Below are 13,399 nucleotides of genomic sequence, written 5' to 3'. Positions count from 1 at the left end.
ACATGCACATTTCTGCATACCACATATACATATGCATCCATTCATATATAATATACACCTGTATATCCTGGAATCCTTCTATACATGCTATCATACAACTTGGTTTTTTTGTTTAACAGTATGTCTTAGATAACTTTCTACATTAGTACCTCAAGATGTACCTGACTGTTGTGAATTCCACTGTCCCAATCCTTCTATTGATAGGCAGTGAGTATCTTTGAGTATATATTATTGTATATTGTATATGTGATATACCTGTGAGAAAAATTCTTACAAATGAATTACTAAGAGAAAGACCATATGTAGTTCACATTATGATAGCTCTTGCCATATTGCTAAGAATCTTGTTCCAGCTTAAATTTCTAACTGTATGTGAGACTGTTTTCTCACATCCTTGTCAAAGCTGAATATTATCAAACTTCTTAATCTTTGTTAGTCTTGTAAGTGAGAAATGATGATAATGGTTTGATTGAAACTGGCATTAAATGTCTGTGAATTATTTCTGTTGTTGAAAATGAATTTAAATTACTTTTCATTATGTTGGTAATACATATTCAAGGCAAAACAATTTTGAAAATGCAGAAAAATATGAAGAAAAATTAAAAAGAACTGACAAATTTGTTTTCCATGAAGGACCATTGTGAACATTTGGAATATATCTTTTTGTCTCTATGCATAGAGTTATGAATGAAAAGATTTTATGTTAATCTTCTTGGCTCTTCATTGGTTGTGGCTACTAGTTTTCTTGTAGAATACTGCGATACAGCCAGTAGTTGTTTTAGATTCAAGTTTTTGACATTGCTGACTAGCTTTGTGACCTTGGGCAAGTCATTTAAATCCTCTGAGCCTCAATTTCTCCTTCTGTAAAACAGAAATGCCTTTCTTATCAGATTGGTAGGAAGATCAAATGGGATAAGGTATAGAAAAGTGCCTAGTGCTTTCCCTGCCCTATAGTAGGTGCCTGATAAGTGTGGGCTGTGTCAAGAGGTTGAAGTAAGGCAATGTTGAGAATATTTCATTATCCTGAGGTTTCTTCAATGTAGATCATTTTACTCTCTTCAGTTTACAAGGCACTGAACCTTTTCTTTGTTTTATTCATTCTGGGATTGTTCATAAGCTTTAAGGCAATTTGTAGACACCACAAGTCCTCACAAATCTGAGGATACTTATCACCAAAACTCTTGGTTGAGGTAGTCAACAGGCAGTCAAGGTACAATCAACAAGTAATATTGCTTGTTACATTATGGGCTGTTCAGAACAGCCTAGTTTAAGGAGAATTTTGAGGGTGGATGATGAAGCCCGGGAACTTTCCAAGGATGAAAAGAAATTGTCATTTATGTTCTAAACATCATTAGCCATTGCCTGATTTTCCTTTCTTTATTGTTTTCCTGTTGTTTCTACAAAAGCTAGTTCATGTCGGGCAGTGGTTGGCAATAAGGGGGTATTTTATGTCCCCCTCCCAGGACATTTGGAAATGTCTGGAGACATTTTTGATTGTCACAGTAGTGGGGAGAATTGTTACTAGCATCTAGTAGGTAGAGGCCAGGGTGTTGCTAAACATCCTACAATGTGCAGTACAGCTCCCCACAACAGAGAATTGTCTGGCTTAAAATGTCAATATTGCCCAGGTAAGAAACCCTGATAGAGGAAATATATTGATTATGAGTTGAAGATAGTGAACCTGGTGAAGTCTGTATCCATGGACCCATCACACTAAGGGTACTGGTCAGCACTACCAATTAAACCACAGTGAGCAGGAATTTCTTCCAGGCTGCAAGAAATCTTTTGCTTTTCAGGGAGGTGGTGTGGAAAAGACCTAAGTCATAAGATGGCTGTGTTTGGCCAGGGCTGTCACCTGGAGGCAGCCGAGGTCCTGGAAGCTTCAAGTTTGTGTCTCAATTTCCATGGAATCCAAGATAGACTTCCTTTGTTCATTCAAGCATTTATTCATTCAGCAAACATCATTAAGTGACTAGCAGCCCAAGTACTGTGCTGTGGTGCATAAAAAAGAAAAAGAAACAAAAGCCAAGGTATCTGCTCTTAAAGGAACTTAGAAGACAGTTAAGTATTGTGGTTAAGAACTCAGATCTGGGTCTGTGTTGTCTGGGTGTACAGGCTGCCTTTACCACTTCTAGTTTATGGGATTCAGGTTCTCATTTTAGGGTGGAGTTAAGAATATCTACCTCTTATGATTGTGTGATGATTAAAATGTTGATGAACTTAGACTGTTTAGAACACTGTCTAGTTCCATGAAATTTTACTTGTTCTTGTTTTTGTTACTTGTTCTGGACTATTACTGCTATGGAATCTTGGCACCTTGTGAATTTCCTAGTTTAGTGTTTTCAAATTTGATTAGTACTAGATTCCTTTTCTCAATAAAGCCTTACCCAGACTCTGAATATATAAAATACAGTCATGTCACTTAATGATAGGGAGATGTTCTGAGAAATGCATCCTTAGGCAATTTTGTCGTGTAAACATTATAGAGTGTTCTTATACAAACCTAGATGGTGTAGGCTACTCCACACCTAGGCTCTATGGTGTAGTCTGTTGCTCCTAGGCTACAACCTATACAGTATATTACAGTACTGAACACTGTAGGTAATTGTAACACAATTGTACATATTGGTGTATCAAAACATACTTAAACATAGAAAAGGTAAGGTGCTGTGCTACAACATTACAACAGCTATAACATCAGTAGGCTATAGGAATTTTTCAGCTCTGTTATAATATTATGGGACCACTGTCACATATGCAGTCTCATTGGCCTAAATGTCATTGCATGGCGCGTGACTGTATGTGAAAACAGAACAGCTCTGGTTAAAGTAAGGGTGGGAGGCTGGACACTGCTTTTCTGGGACCACTCGCCTCCCTCGCCCAACATTGTTGTCCGGGGCGTAACTCAGAACCCAGGACTGTGTAGGATCCAGTTTGACAACTACCAATCTCATCCAGTGAGGCCTAGAGCGAGGAAGTGACTTAAAGGAAGATAAGGTGAGTACAGGAATAACTCTAATACACGTGTGCCAAGCACAGATAGGATGCTCTGTGAGGGGGTTCAGAGGACGTAGAGACTGACCTTAGTTAGGTTGTACTGGAGGTCAATCTTGCAGGATGGGTAGGATTTGAACATTTCAAATAAAGTCGGAAAGAGTATTTTCAGAGGAAGAAATAGAATGATGAAAGGATGGAGGAAAAAGCATTGTAGTTTTTATCCATTCTAAATTAGAAGCTTGGAAGAACTTTGAATGTTTAGTAACAGTGAGCAGTTGAGTACCTATATATGCCGGTACTTCATTCATTCATTCAGACAATAATATTTACTGAGGGTTCAGTAAGGAGGAGGGTATGTTTATGGATGAAGAAAAAAAAATTAAAATAGTTAAACTGCTTCCCCAAGGTCACAGAGAATGGGAATATGAACCATATCTACCATGTTGCAGAGTCTTACTTTTTTTTCTCTATAGTTTCCTTCATTTATGCTTTTTCTACTTGATTCTACAAAGTCAAAAATGACTTAGAGCAAGGTTGGTGGCTCATGCTTTTCTTTGCTATTTTACATAGAGAACTTTTGAAATTGAAATTGTGCATTGTCCTTACTTCCTGAAGTGCAAATAGGTACATAATTTCCATAACTATAAAATGATTTATGTGTGGGTGTATGTTTGTTTTAGGGAAATTATTTGGCCAGGTGATTTCTAAGGTCCATTCTGACTCAACATTTTGTATCTGGGGATTTGTTCCCTTTTATCTCAATAATGTTGGCAGCCAGTTAGATTTAATTTATTGCAGAAATATTTATAATAGAAAAAATTTTGAAAGTCAAAAATGTCCCCAAATAGGGGCTTGGTTCAGAAAATTATGATATGCTTATATAGTATTATTAAATATCCATCAAAGAATAATCATTCAGGGAATTTTTAATATAATGGGAAGATCTTCAAAGTATAAAATCAATGGAATAAATAAAAAACAAACTGTATACATTGAATTAAATATAAACATACATACACATACTTATATATACATAGGAAAATCATTGTAAATATACATACCAGTCTAAAAATGAAAGAACTGGCCAGGTGCAGTGGCTCACGCCTGTAATCCTAGCACTCTGGGAGGCCGAGGCGGATGGATCGCTCAAGGTCAGGAGTTCGAGACCAGCCTGAGCAAGAGCGAGACCCCGTCTCTACTGAAAACAGAAACAAATTATCTGGCCAACTAAAAATATATATATAAAAAAAAAAATTAGCCGGGCATGGTGGCGCATGCCTGTAGTCCCAGCTATTCGGAAGGCTGAGGCAGTAGGATCGCTTAAGCCCAGGAGTTTGAGGTTGCTGTGAGCTAGGCTGACGCCACGGCACTCACTCTAGCTCGGGCAACAGAGTGAGACTCTGTCTCAAAAAAAAAAAAAAAAAAATGAAAGAACTATCAAAATATTACAAAAGAATATTTGGGTAGTAGAGTACTAGTAATTAAAACTTTTTTATGTATTTTGCTAAAATGTCACCAATGAATTTATAATTCATAACTATAATTTTATGTAACTATATTCTTTTTTTGAGACGGGGTCTTGCTCTGTCACTTAGGCTAGAGTGCAGTGGTGCAATCATAGCTCACTGCAGCCTCCAACTCCTGGACTCAAGTGATCCTCCTGCCTCAGCCTCCTATAGAGAGGAAGTCTTGCTATGTTACCCAGGCTGGTCTTGAACTCCTGGCCTCAAGGGATCCTCCCACCTCAGCTTCTCAAGGTGCTGAGATTACAGGCCTGAGCTACCACACTCAGCATGTAACCATATTCTTTTCCTGTAGCTACTTTTGTAACTGAAATTTCTATTGAAATAATTATAGATTTGTATGCAGTTGTGAGAAAAAATTCAGAGATATACCTGTAAACTTTGCCCATTTCTCCCAATGGCAATATTTTGCAAAACTATAGTGTAATATCACAGCCAGGATATTGACATTGATTTATGCCACCTCAGATTCCCCTAGTTCCTTGTACTCATTTGGATGCACACATATGTGTGTGTGTGTGTGTGTGTGTGTGTGTGTGTGTGTGTGTGTTAAGTTCTATACTATTTTATCACCTGTGTGGGTTCTTGAATCTACCACCGCAGTCAAGATACTGAACAGTTCCAAAACCACAAGGAACCCTCATGTTGCCCTTTTATAACCACATCCACACCCACTGTTGTTCTTTTTAAAAAATACATAACCTCAGTGGATAAAGCATTTACTTTATTTTGCTTTTTTATCTGAAGCCATAATTGTACAATCTTGGAGTTGTTAAGGACTTAGCAGTCTTAGTGGTCACTCACAATGTAGGAATTTTAGAGGGAAAGTAGGAGAGGTTTTATGATTCTCCATCCTTTTCCAAACGCATTATCAGATCAGTTTGACCTCGATCCCCACCTTCACCCCCAAACACCTTTGCCTTAGTAATGCAGCTCTCGAGTTCAATGTCATTTCTGCTGGAAACCCTTATCTGACCCTCTCAGTGTAGGTCAGGTGCTTTATCTCTGTGCCCTGATTATGCTTTGTATTTTCCTCATCATGGTGCCTTTCTTATTTTATAATTGCTCATAGATAATAAACATTGGAGGGGCAGGTGGAGGTCTGGATGAGAGTCCTTTTCCAGTGTCTGATGAGCCTGCAACCACCAGCTCTCCTTCCTCTCCCACCCTTTGAGTGGCTTTTGATCCTGCCTGCACTTCAACCACACATTTATGTGGCAAGCCCTAGTTCATGTTGGCTGTGCAGTTATTTACCCAGTCCACAAATTCCAGCCCTCTACCTGCTGATGCTTCTACCAGGATGACTAACTCTAATCTTCTGAGCTCCTCACATCTTTCTCTTCCTCCCTCTATAAAATGATTTGATTGTGATGACTATTACAAGTAGCTATGAGTCTACACTGTGCTATGTGCTCATTATATATTATCTCTTTTTAAAAATTTAAAACATTTTTAAAATATTTATTTATTTTTTATTTCAAAATATTAAGGGGGTACAGTTTTTTTGCTACATGGCTTGAGTCAGGGCTATAAATGCGCCCATCATCTGAATAGTGTTCATTGTACCTGTTAGGTGGATTTTTGCCTTTCTCCTCCACCCTCTCCCCCCACTGCTTGATTTCCAATGAATTTTACTTTCTTCTGTGTGCTTGTGTGCCCATCAGTTAGTTCCAATTTGTTAGAGGGTACATGTGGTGTTTGTTTTTCTGTTCTTGAGATACTTCACTTAGGATAATGGTCCCCACTTCGTTCCAAATTGCTGCAAAAGGCATTAGTTTATCCTTTTTATGGCTGAGTAGTACTCCATGGTATACATATACTGCATTTTGTTAATACACTCATGAATTGATGGGCACTAGGGTTGATAACACGTCTTTGAAATTGTGAATTGTGCTGCAATAAACATTTGAGTGCAGGTATCTTTTTTGGGTAAATATTATCTGTTTTAATAAAATATACTTCAAGTCATGTTTTACTATCCTTGTTTTTAAAATGAGGAAACCAAGTCTCAAAAAAAAATTAAAAAGGTGAATAACTTGTTTAGGAATATATTGTCAGAGAAGTGGCAGAACTAGTTCCAAACCCAGGACTGTCATTATAAAGCCCACTTTCTTGACCAGTCTGTAAGAAGGAGCTGAGTATCTAGGTAGCTGTTTTAACTCCCTGGTTCTACCAAGACTTAGCACTTCCTCTAGGCACTTGTATCCAGGTCTAGCCCCTGACTGAACCCTTCTGCTCAGGTAGCTCTGGACTTTCGAAGGCAGCCATTCTATTGCAGGACAAGAAACACTGCCAGGATGTTGTCTTTTGAATTCAGCAGATATCTACTCTTCACTTTCTCGGTGCTATATCTAGGTGGTTTGTATTTCTGTCTTTTAATGCTACATAAATTCCTCCGAATCTATAGATCCCTCATGGTATAGCTAAAAGGGATTTTTCTGGTTTTACCTATTTATTTTAGAGATGGGGGAACCTGAGTGCAAAGTGTTCAGCTTACTGCCTTGAGCTGCTGGAAACCTAATCTTGCCTTCTGGTTTACTTTTCTCCTCTAGTTCTTTCCGTCTTTCCTCATGAGATGGGTTTTCTTGACCTTTTGTTGCCCTAGTCATTTTCCTCATGGGTACTGTCCAGCTGACTCATGTCCCTCCTGTTTTCTTAGCTGACCTCAATATTAAAAATTTGGGTTGATTGCCTGGAGTCCTGCAGAGGATGTCTAATTCTGCAAATAATTATGAGACCCCACTCTGTACCAGGGACATGTAACCCTCTACCACATTCTGCCCATCTTTTCCCTTATCCGCATTGTCTACAATATTTATGAGGCTAGAGGTTTGGCCACATGTCACAAAGACCATCATAACAGTGGCTTAAACAGATGGAAGCTTATTACTTGTTCATGTGAAAGTCTGTCTGGAATGGATGATCTACTCTATGAAGTAGCTGGGGTCCCAAGCCCTTTCTGTCGTGTTGCTTTTTGATCCTTAGTGTGTTACTCTCTTCCTCCTTAACTAAGGCAGCCAACCAGCACATTTGCTTTCTAGCCACTGTGAAGGTGAAGGGGAAAGGCATTCCTCTTCTCTCTGAGAAACAGCCTGGAAGTTGCACTCTCATCTCCACTCACATCCTAGTGGTTGAAGCTTAATCACATGGTTATATCTGAAGGGAAGTCTGGGAAACGTAGACTTTTTTTTTTTTTTGAGACAGAGTCTCACTCTGTTGCCCGGGCTAGAATGAGTGCCGTGGCGTCAGCCTAGCTCACAGCAACCTCAAACTCCTGGGCTCAAGCAATCCTACTGCCTCAGCCTCCCGAATAGCTGGGACTACAGGCATGCGCCACCATGCCCGGCTAATTTTTTTTCTATATATATATTTTTAGTTGTCCAGATAATTTATTTCTATTTTTAGTAGAGACAGGGTCTCACTCAGGCTGGTCTCGAACTCCTGACCTTGAGCGATCCACCCGCCTCGGCCTCCCAGAGGGCTAGGATTATAGGCGTGAGCCACTGCACCCGGGCTGGAAACGTAGACTTTTATTCTGAGAGCAAAATATTCCTAAGAGGAAGAAGGGAGAATAGATTTTAGTTGGCAAATAGCCGTCTCTACCATACCCCTCCTATGTTTCAGTTCCAGAAAAACAGGCCCTGGTTGTTACTCTATAGCCCCTGGCTTTCCAAGTTTATGAAATTCTATTTCTAGGAAAAATGGCAAAGCAGGACTTCCCAGAAATTCTCAGGGTTCCATGAAAGACCGAAATTCAGAATCTTTGATAAGGAAGTCACAATGGTAAAAATACCTGTCATTTATTTGGGACTTACTATATATTTGCCAGACGTGTGAAATACTTTAAGGTCCACTGTCTTATTTATTTCTCAGAGGAATCATGGGGGGTATGGACTATTATTAATTCCCAATTAACAGACCAAATTTTCCAGAGAGATGAAGTAACTTCCCAAGGTCACACAGTGAATACATGGGGAAGCTGCCACCCGTTTACCTTAGTGCACCGGGGCCTGAGGTCATTGCCCTCTCACTTTGATGCCAGACAAATCAGAGTTGCTCATTAACACTTCGTAAAACCCTCCCATCTTCCTTATAATAATCAGATACTTCTAATTATAACCTGAGCAGGAAGCGTTGTTTTAAATAGGTTATGAGCCTCAAGTTGAAGGGATGGGTCTTATACCCTGTTTGCTGAGTATGAGCTCAGGTCAAAGTATTTGGTGACCAGATTGGCAGAGGCTGTTGTCCGTGTGTTTCATCTTGCTGCCAGCAGTGCTCATTAGTTTATTTTCTTTTGCATGAGGAAACTGAGGTGCAGAGATACCATGAGACTTACTACACATAGTAGAGTTGGGATTTGGCTGCATGTCGGTCTGATGCTGAGATGGAAATTTTAATTTGCCCACTGCCTCATGTTTCATTACTTTGATGAGCCTGGACTTCCATTTCCTCATGTCCTGGAGTCTCTCAGCAGGTTCTGGGACCTGTTTCCAGGCCTAAGTGTGCCAGCTCTAGTGCTCGTGGTTAGAGATTGCGGGCTCTGATTGACCACAGACTTCTCTAGGCTCTTATTTGCTGATAGCCTTACTTTATAAAATTTATTCTGTTTCTGTTTTTTCTCTTATCAGTACGGTAGATGGGTTATGCATACAACTGTTAACAATGGGCCACTCAATGAGGAGAACCTGTCTGTGCGGTCAACTCTCTTTTCCATCCCCAAATCGGGATCTGTAAACCAGAGGGAGGGCATTGGAAACCTAGATATTTCAGAATAATAAATATTTGGTGAATTGAGTCGTGGGGTGTCTTTCTGAATGGATCTCCTGAAGGTTGAAAAATCAGTTATGCAACAAGCCAGGAAGATGTTCTAAGTAAAAGGAATAGCAAAAGCAAATACCCTGAGTGGGGAAACAGAAAAGAGACAAGAAATAAACTCATCATGTTTGAGCCTTATGCATTTTAGAATTTGTTTGTTACAGGAGGAGAGACAGAAGCTCATTGTCAGAAATGCCTCCCCTCCCCCTTTGGACAGGCCTCAATGATGCTATCAGTGAATGCCTTCATGTTTGTCAAGTATGCTTCGCTTAGGTATGTTTGGAAGAGTGATTGATGTCCTTGATGAAGTGTTACTCTCTTTAGCTTCATTAAAATCACCTTTGGAAGTGGTAAAATTGACAACATTCTTTTCAGAATTCTCTCGAGGCCTTCCAGGGGCTTTGAACATAAGAAAACAGTGATATTTTTGATATTTGAATGGTTTATAAAAATATTTAGATTGCCCTTTCCTCTTAAAATCCATTCAGGCACTTAAAGGGTTGGACATTAGATGATTATATCAGAATCTCAAATCTGGAATTTATAGAGAAATTGGACGATGCTCAAAGGATGTTCTGTTGGCAGAGGAGTTCAGCTGCTCTGAAAACAATGGTAGATTCTCTTATTTACAGTGGATAGAGCCTCACAGATGTGACTCAACTGGCCACAGTCCATCAATTACTGCAGATTTGTACATTGTTCCAGTTTTGGCACTTTGGTTCTTTATCTAATATTAATTCACCTGTTCATATTAAGGATTTTAACATACCAAGTGGTTCTTTTAAAAAAGCAAACAAAAAGAACACAATCTCAAAAATTAATTGTAGGAATTGAATAGTACATACTGGACTTGTTACTTGCCAGGGTTCAGCAGAGATCCTTTTGGTGTGCTTTTAAGGACAATAAAAATAGGTGAAATAAACAGACTCATAGATGGAGAACCAAAGTTCTGGAAAGAGCTTTATCTTCTAATTGTATTGCTTTTTGGCATTGGGCATGAATAAAAACCATCAGTGCTTTATTTTTAGTTTATAAAGTATTTCCATGAACACCATTTTACTTCATTTTTACAACTGCCTTATGAGCTGGGTGTGATTATCTTCATTTTATGGCTGAGGAGACTGAAGCTCAAATTGGTTAAGTGACTTATCCAAGGTCACAACATAGCAAGTAGGTGACAGAATCAGGACTCCAACCCAGATATTATTGTACAAATAGTTATAACTCCTGAAAACTTTAAAATCTTAAAAAGCATTGGTGCCATCTTTAGAACAATGACTTAGGGTTTTTCCCTCCATGGTTATTGTTTTAAACATTTAAGAAAATAACTTCAAATTCTGTTCCATTCTAACCTTAATAATGCTTTCTATGATGTCCCTTGACCCAGAATTCCTCGTGACTATTTGATTATTTTTTTAAGCTTCAGTCTTTAATATTGCCTTGTGTTTGATTATATCACGTTGAAGGCAGAGCCTTGATATCTTTATTAAGGATTTGCAGGTTTCTTGCCTGACCTTTTTAAATAAAAAGCATAGATATGAACATAAATAAAATTATTTTGCAAAGTAACCAAGGCTTCAGCCATGTCCATATCTGACTCATTCATTGTAAGAAGTTCTACTGAAGTACATTTTCAATCTCTTAGACTAGATAATTGAGAAAAGGATGGCAATTTTGTTGTTAGGTTAATGTAATGATCCCTTCTTTGGAGAGGGTCATAACAAAACTGTGTCAAAAGAAAAAGGAGCTATGTGTAGTGGCTCATGCCTGTAATCCTAGCACTTTCGGAGGCTGAGGTGGGAGGATCACTTGAGGCTAGGAGTTTGAGACCAGCCTGAGCAACATAGTAAGATCCTATCTCTACAAAAAATACAAAACTTAGCTGGGCATGGTGGTGTGCACCCGCAGTCCCAGCTACTCAGGTGGCTGGGGTGGGAGGATCGCTTGAGCCCAGAAGTTTGAGATTGCAGTGAGCTATGGTGATGCCACTGTGCTCTAGCCTGGGGCGGGGAGGGGCAGAGTTAGACCCTACTTCAAAAAAAAAAAATGCCCAGGTGAGATTATCCTTGCAAAATTTTCTAGGCAGACATTGAAAACTGCAAATATTAATATAAGATGTAGCCATGTTTGACGAAAAACTAGGAGAATATAGGCTATAAAACCCTTAAGCTTGACAGCCTCTGGCAAGGTGGTGAATAATGTGAGGTCTTTTAAAATGGTTTTTCTTGAGATAAAGCACAGAATGTAACACATGCACGGTGCAGAATTGTTGCTGGAGAGGAGAGCAAAAATACTCTTGAGACAGCACAGGACACTGAGGACAATGTGTGTGATATTCTAGAAGAAAGTGCGAGCATGGGCTGTTGGGAGAACTGCAAGAGGCTCACTGGGTGTGGAGGGAAAAAGCTGGAGGATGGATGTGGGAGGACAGGAGGTGACACTGGGGGGCTACCCGCCTCGAAGGTCAATCAAGGCTTTGTAAACCCTGTTACCCTGCTCCCTCAAAAGTTCCTAAGAAAGGGAGAGGTAATACCAAATTTACATTTTAGCAACATGCCTCCTCCCTCTGAGGAGGATTGGAGGGGTCCAAAGCTGGTGGCAAGGGGGTCAGTTAGCAGGACAGTTAGGAGGCTGGAGGTAGAAATGACATGAACTAAGAAAGCTACTAGGCAGTTGTAGATGGGTAGAAAGGTGGGTTGGATTTGGTTTTTGCCTATGGGAACAGGGGAGAAAACAAGGTGACTCTCAGATTTCTTTGTATCCATCCATTCTTACCCCATAATCTCCCACGCTATAAAATCATTGCTCCCAGTAGGTCTCTTGTGGCCAAGCAACAAGAGAGATTTTTCAATTATTGAACAAACTCTTTACTAATAACCACTCCTCACCTAATTTACTAAGGTCCTTGGGCTTTTTTATTCAAAGAACCTTGTGGAGAAATGATTGCCTTTTTTGGTGTATATCTATAGCTGTTTATGCAGGAACATTTTATTCTAACCCAGGAGGAAACAACTCTCTTAAGTGGCTAACCAGAAGTACAGTAGTTCAGCTTCTTTAATTAGAAAGTGGTAAACCTTTTAATGTATATGCCATATAAACATCAAGAAAGTACGTATTTCTCTTAATGCAATAATGGTGGTGGTAAGTTGAGTATAACTAAAATTTGAAGGCCTATGATATATAGCTTGAGACTTACCATCACCTACAAGATAAAATTCAAATGTCATAAATGGGCATACATACATTCCATGATGTGGTTCTTGCCTACCCTACCACCCTGCGCTCAGTATTGTGTGCAGTATTGCTGAGCAGTTTATAGTTCAGAATTAAGGTCAAAATTAACAATATTTACTGAGCTAGGCTGTGAAATAACATAGTGAGAAAATGTTGATTGTATGTATGTATATATAAAAATTACATACCATATATGTGTATAATATATAAATATATATAGCTTTCTAAATTCAAATGTACATAAAAGTAGGAAGGGGAAACAACACAAGTTGAAAGCAGAAACCCAGGTCCCCATTACTCAGCTTCAACAATTTTTCTACTCATGACCACTCTCATTTCTTCTATGCCTGTACCTGCCCCTCTAGATTGTTGTGAAGTAGAACCCCGCAATATCATTGTATTCTTAAAAATATAAGGGCTTCTTTTAAAAGGCATTGTCACAATACCCTCATCTCATCTAAAATGTTAACAGTCCTTGATGTCATCAAATATCCAATCTGTTCAAATTTTTCTGATTCTTATGAGTGCGAGTCTTATTTTTTGCCTTTTTACAGTTTGTTTGAACCAGGATCCAAATAATGTTCATACAGTAAAGTTGGTTGGATTTAAAATTTTCTCTGTTTTGTTCTCTTGCAGTCTTTTTTTTTTTTTTTAAAAACAGATCAATTTGTACTGTAGATTTTCCCGAAGTCTGGATTTTGCTGACTGCATACCCATGGTGTCATTTAACTTACTCTTCTGTCTCCTGTGTTCCTGGTAGTCAGATATAGAGGCTTCATCAGATTTAGATTCAAATTAGATTTCTTGCCAAGTCTCTCTCATAGGTTGTG

This window comes from Lemur catta, chromosome 3 (genome assembly GCF_020740605.2).
Source record: "Lemur catta isolate mLemCat1 chromosome 3, mLemCat1.pri, whole genome shotgun sequence".
In the NCBI taxonomy this organism is placed as follows: domain Eukaryota; kingdom Metazoa; phylum Chordata; class Mammalia; order Primates; family Lemuridae; genus Lemur; species Lemur catta.
The sequence above is the reverse complement of the archived record's forward strand: the minus strand, read 5'-3'. Positions refer to the sequence as shown.